A 6,370-nucleotide genomic window follows, 5' to 3' on the forward strand; every position below is an offset into this window, starting at 1 on the left:
CAGAATGGCTAACATTAACAACTCAGGCAACAACAGATGTTGGTGACGATGCAGAGAAAGAGTACCTCTTGGCACTGCTGGTGGGAATGCAAACTGGTGCAGCCACTCTGGCAAACAATATGGAGGTTCCTCAAAAAATTAAAAATAGAACTACTCTACAACCCAGCAGTTGCACTACCAGGTATAAATCCAAAGGATACAGGTGTGCTGTTTCGAAGGCACACAGGCACCCCAATGTTGATAGCAGCACTATCAATAATAGCCAAATAATGGGAAGAGCCCAAATGTCCACTGATACAGGGATAAAGAAGATGTCATATTATATACACACATACATACATACAACAGAGTATTACTCAGCAATCAAAAAGGATGAAATCTTGCCATTTGCAACAACATGGATGGAACTGGAGGGTATCATGCTAAGAGAAATTCGTCAGAGAAAGAAATATCATAGGCCTTCACTCATGTGGATTTAAGATACAAAACAGATGAACAAAAGGGAAGGGAAGCAAAAATGATAAAAACAGGGAGGGGTACAAAACCTAAGAGACTCTTAAATACAGAGAACAGGGGCACCTGGGTGGCTCGGTCAGTTAAGCATCCGACTTCGGCTCAGGTCATGATCTCACGTTCCATGAGTTCAAGCCCTGCGTCGGGCTCTGTGCTGACCGCTCAGAGCCTGGAGCCTGTTTCAGATTCTGTGTCTCCCTCTCTCTCTGCCCCTCCCCTGTTCATGCTCTGTCTCTCTCTGTCTCAAAAATAAATAAACGTTAAAAAATAAAAAAAAAAATACAGAGAACATACTAAGGTTTGCTGGAGGGGTTTTGGGTGGGAGGATGGGCTAAATGGGTAAGGAGCATTAAGGAAAACACTTGTTGGGATGAGTACTGGGTGTTATACATAGGGTATAAATCACTGGAATCTACTGCTGAAATCATTGCAGTATATGCTTGCTAACTGACTTGGATGTAAAATAAAATTAAATAAATAAAATATTGTGCTTACAAGAAAAAATGTTTAGCGATGGGAAAAATCAGGGTGACTCGGAGAAGGTAGAACTATAAGGTTGGCAGTTAAAAGAAAAAGCAAATAACATATACATATATATAGAAGTTATATAGTGCTTTCTTCTTGTTCATCCCAACCAGTACCCTCCTTAATGCCCATCACCCATCTTCCTCACCTCCATTAACCCTGTTTGTTCTCTGTATTTATAGTCTCTTATAGTTTGCCTTCTTCTCTGTTTTTATCTTATTTTCCTTTCCTTCCCCTATGATCATCTGCTAAGTTTCTCAAATTCCACATGAGTGAAATCATGTGTTATCTTTCTGTGACTGACATTTTTCACTTAGCATAATACCCTCCAGATCCATCCATGTTATTGCAGATGGCAAGATTTCATTCTTTTTGATTGCCAAGTAGTATTCCATTGTGTATATATACCACATCTTCTTAATCCATTCGTCAGTGGATGGACATGTGGGCTCTTTCCATAATTTGGCTATTGAATAGTACTGCTATAAACATTGGGGTATATGTGAGCCTTCAACAGCACTCTTGTATCCTTTGGATAAATTCCTAGTAGTGCAACTGCCAGGTAGTAGGGTAGTTCTCTTTTTAATTTTTTGAAGAACCTCCACACTGCTTTCAAGAATGGCTGCAAGAGTTTGCATTCCTACCAACAGTGCAAGAGGGTTCCCCTTTGTCCACATCCTCACTAACATCTGTTGTTTCCTGAGTTGTTAATTTCAGCTACTCTGACCCATGAGAGGTGATATCTCAATGTGGTTTTGATTTGTATTTCCCTAATGATGAGTGATGCTGAGCATCTTGTCATGTGTCTGCTTGCCATCTGGATGTCTTCTCTGGAAAAGAATCTATTCACGTCACCTGCCTGTTTCTTCACTGGACTATTTGTTTTTTGGGCGTTGTGTTTGTTAAGTTCTTTATAGAAATAACCCTTATCCAATATGTCATTTGCAAATATCTTCTCCCATTCCACTGGTTGCCTTTTAGTTTTATTAATTGTTTCCTTTGCTGTACAGAAGCTTTTTATCTTGATGAAGTCTCAATAGTTAATTTTTGTTTTTATTTCCCTTCCGTTTGGAGACATGTCAAGTAAGAAGTTGCCGTGGCCAAGGTCAAAGACGTTGCTGCTTATTTTCTCCTCTAAGATTATTAATGGCTCCTGTCTCACATTTAGGTATTTCATCCGTTTTTAATTTATTTTTGTCTATGGTTTAAGTGGTCCAGGTTCATCCTTTTGCATGCTGCTGTCCAGTTCTCCCAGCACCATTTGCTAAAAGAAACTGTCTTTTTTCCATTGGATACGCTTTCCTGCTTTGTTGAAGACTGGTTGGCCATACATTTGTGGGTCCATTTCTAGATTCTCAAAGACTCTGAATAGCCAAAGTAACGTTGAAAAAGAAAACCAAAGCTGGAGGCATCAGAATCCCAGACTTTAGCCTGTCTTGCAAAGCTATAATCATCAAGACAGTATGGTATTGGCACAAAAACAGACACATAGGTCAAAGCAATAAAGCCTAGAAATTTAAAAATCAGTCTCTGCTTTGAGGAAGCCCAGAGACCAATAGGAAGCTGAGACCTTGCCCTTAAAGATCCAGCACAACACACAAGCCATAGAGATATAGCTTGGAAACAGCAGTTTGAAAGGCAACTGGAGCTTACAGGAAGGAGAGTTAGTTACTAATCTGAGTTTGCTGAGGGACTTCAGGAACAAAAGAGCTGGCAGGTGCCATTCCCCTCCCTTGCCCCTCATCATAAACACACAGCCACCTGCAGGAACCAGCAAGGCTCCACAACTCACTAACTTCCTTGCACCAGGCCTTGCCCTCCCCAGCCAGACCTGCCTCAGTCCCAGTGCTGTGGATCAACTCCCCCAGAACACCTAGGCAAATCTTGCCAACACTACACTCCTGACCACCCATGGAACACATGTACAACTTATTAAAACTTCACCCTCCCCACGTCGGGAGCTGTGCTGAGCTTATGTGTCCAGCATGGGAGCACCCAAATGCATAAAACAGTTAATAAGAAACAAAGGAATTGGTAGTAATACAATAGTAGGGGACTTTAACACCCCACTTACATCAATGGACAGATCATCCAAATAGACAGTCAACAATACTAGCTTTCAATGACAACCTAGAACATGTAACAGATGTATTCAGAACATTCCATCCTAAAATGGCAGAATACACATTCTTTTCAAATGCACATGGAACATTCTATAGAATAGATCACATATTAGGCCACAAAACAAGTCGTAACAAATGCACAAAGATCAATATCATACCATGCATCTTTTCTGACTACAACACTATGAAACTAGAAGTTAACCACGAAAAAATCTGAAAAGACCACAAATGCAGGGAGATTAAATAACATGCTAACAAACAATGGATCAACCAGGAAATAAAAGAAGGAATTAAAAAATACATGCAAATAAGTGAAAATGAAAACACAACAGTCCAAAATTTTGGGATGCAGCAAAAGTGGTCCTAAGAGGCAAGTTTATAGCAATACAGGCCTATGTCAAGAAGAAAAATCTCCAACACTCTAACCTTACACAAGAAATAATAAAGATTAGAGCAGAAAAAAAAAATGATATAGAAACTAAAAACACAGTAAAATAGATCAATGAAACCAGGAACTAATTATTTAAAAAATCAACAAAATTGATAAATCTCTAGCCAGACTCATCAAAAAAAAAAAAAAAAAAAAAAAAAAAAGAGGAAAGAAAGAAACAGAGAGAAAACAAAAATCACAAATGAAAGAGGAGAAATAACACTGAAATATAAACAACTATATGTGAATATTATGAGAGTATATGCCAACAAATTAGACAACCTAGAAGAAATGGGTAAATTCCTAGAAACACATAACCTACCAGGCCTGAAGGAGGATCAAATAGAAAATTTGAACAGACTGGGTACCAGCAAGGAGATTGAATCAGTAATCCAAAAACCCCCCAAAAACAAACATCCATGACCAGAGAGCTTCAAAGGCAAATTCTACCAAAAATCTCAAGAAGAGCTAATACCTATTCCCAAACTGTTTGAAAAAAATAGAAGAGGATGCAAAACTTCCAAATTCAATCCATGATTGATCGTATCAACCTGACACCAAAACCAGATAAAGCCACCACAAAAACAAAAAGAAAACAAACAGAAACACTACAGGCCAAAATCTGATGAACACAGATGTAAAAATCCTCAACAAAATACAAGCAAAATGAATCCAACAATGCGTTAGAAAAAAAAAAAATCATTCGGGGTGCCTGGGTGGCGCAGTCGGTTAAGCGTCCGACTTCAGCCAGGTCACGATCTCGCGGTTCGTGAGTTCGAGCCCCGCGTCAGGCTCTGGGCTGATGGCTTGGAGCCTGGAGCCTGTTTCCGATTCTGTGTCTCCCTCTCTCTCTGCCCCTCCCCTGTTCATGCTCTGTCTCTCTCTGTCCCAAAAATAAATAAAAAACGTTGAAAAAAAAATTAAAAAAAAAAATCATTCACCTGAATCCAGTGGGATTTATTCTCAGAATATAAGAGTGGTTCAATATTCACAGATCAATGTGACATCACATCAATAAAAGAATAAAAATCATGTGATCATTTCAATGGACACACACACAAACACACACTTTTGACAAGATCCATTCATGATAAAAGCTCAACAAAGTAGGTTTAGAGGAAACATACTTTATAATAAAGGCCATATATGGAAAAATGCACAGTGAATATCATACTCAATGGGGAAAAACTGAGAGCTTTTCCCCTCAGGACAGGAACAGGACAAGGATGCCCACTCTCACCACTTTTATTCAATATAGTACTGTAAGTCTTAGCCACAGCAATCAGACAACATAAACAAAAGGTACCAAATTGCCTTTTGAAAGTAAAACTTTCACTATTTGCATATGACAGGATACTATACAGAGAAAGCCTACAAGACTCAAAAAACTACTAGAACTGGTGAATGAATTCAGTAAAACCACAAGATACAAAGTCCATGTGCATAAATCTGTTGTATTTTTATGTACTAATAATGAAGCAGCAGAAAGAGAAATTAAAACTATCCCATTTACAACTGCACCAAAAATAATAAGACACCTAGAAATAAACCCAACCAAAGAGGTGAAACACCTATATTCTGAAAACTATAAAACGATGAAAGAAATTGAAGATGACACAAAGAAATTGGGGGGGGGGGGGAATGCATGCTCATGGGTTTGAGGAACAAATATTGTTAAAATGTCTATACCATCCCAAGCAATCTATAGCTTTAATAGAAACCCTACCAAAATACCTATAGCAACTTTTCACAGAACTAGAACAATCCCAAAATTTGTATGGAACCACAAAAGACCTTGAAGAGCCAAAGCAATCTTGAAAAAGAAAAGCAAAGCCAGTGGTATCACACAAAAAGATGTTCAGCATAATTTATCATCAGGGAAAAGCAAATCAAAACTACGACGAGATATCACCTCACACGTGACAGAATGGCTAAACTCAGTAAACCAAGAAACAGCACATGTTTGTGAGGATGTGGAGAAAGGGGAACCCTCCTGAACTGTTGGTGGGAATACAAACTGGTGCAGCCACTGTGGATAGCAGTATGGAAAATCCTCAAAAAGTTAAGAATAGAACTACCCTATGGTCCAGCAATTGCACTACTAGGTATCTACCCCAAAAAATACGAAAACACTAATTCAAAGGGATACGTGCACCCCTAGATTTATTGCAGCATTATTACAATAGCTAAATTATGGAAGCAGCCCAAGTATCCACTGATACATGAATGGAGAAAGAGGTGGTATGTATGTATATGTATGTACATGTGTATGTACATATGTATGTATACATGTATATTCATACATACACATGTGCAATGGAATATTCAGTCCTAAAAAAGGAAATCTTGCTCTTTGCAACAAAGGAATGGACCAAGAGAGTATAATGCTAAGCAAAATAAACCAATCAGAGCAAGAGAAATACCATATGATTTCACTTGTGTATGGAATTTAAGAAACAAATGAACAAAGGGAGCGGGGGGGGGGGGGGGAGAGAGAAACCAAAAAACAGACACTTAACTACAGAGAACAGAGGGTTACCAGAGGGGAGGTGGGTGGGGGAATGAATGAAATATGTGTAGGGAATTAAGAGCACACTTATCTTGATGAGCACTGAGTAATATATGGAATTCTTGAATCACTGTATTGTATACCTTCAATGAACATAACACCCTATGCTAACTACACTGGAATTAAAAGAAAGAAAAGAGAAGGAGAAAACAAAGAAATTTCAACAGTACATTGTAACCTATAGTAATAAAATGTGGAGGTTTAATTCTT

Source organism: Herpailurus yagouaroundi, unplaced genomic scaffold, assembly GCF_014898765.1.
Source record: "Herpailurus yagouaroundi ecotype Mexico unplaced genomic scaffold, PumYag 197, whole genome shotgun sequence".
Taxonomy (NCBI): Eukaryota; Metazoa; Chordata; class Mammalia; order Carnivora; family Felidae; genus Herpailurus; species Herpailurus yagouaroundi.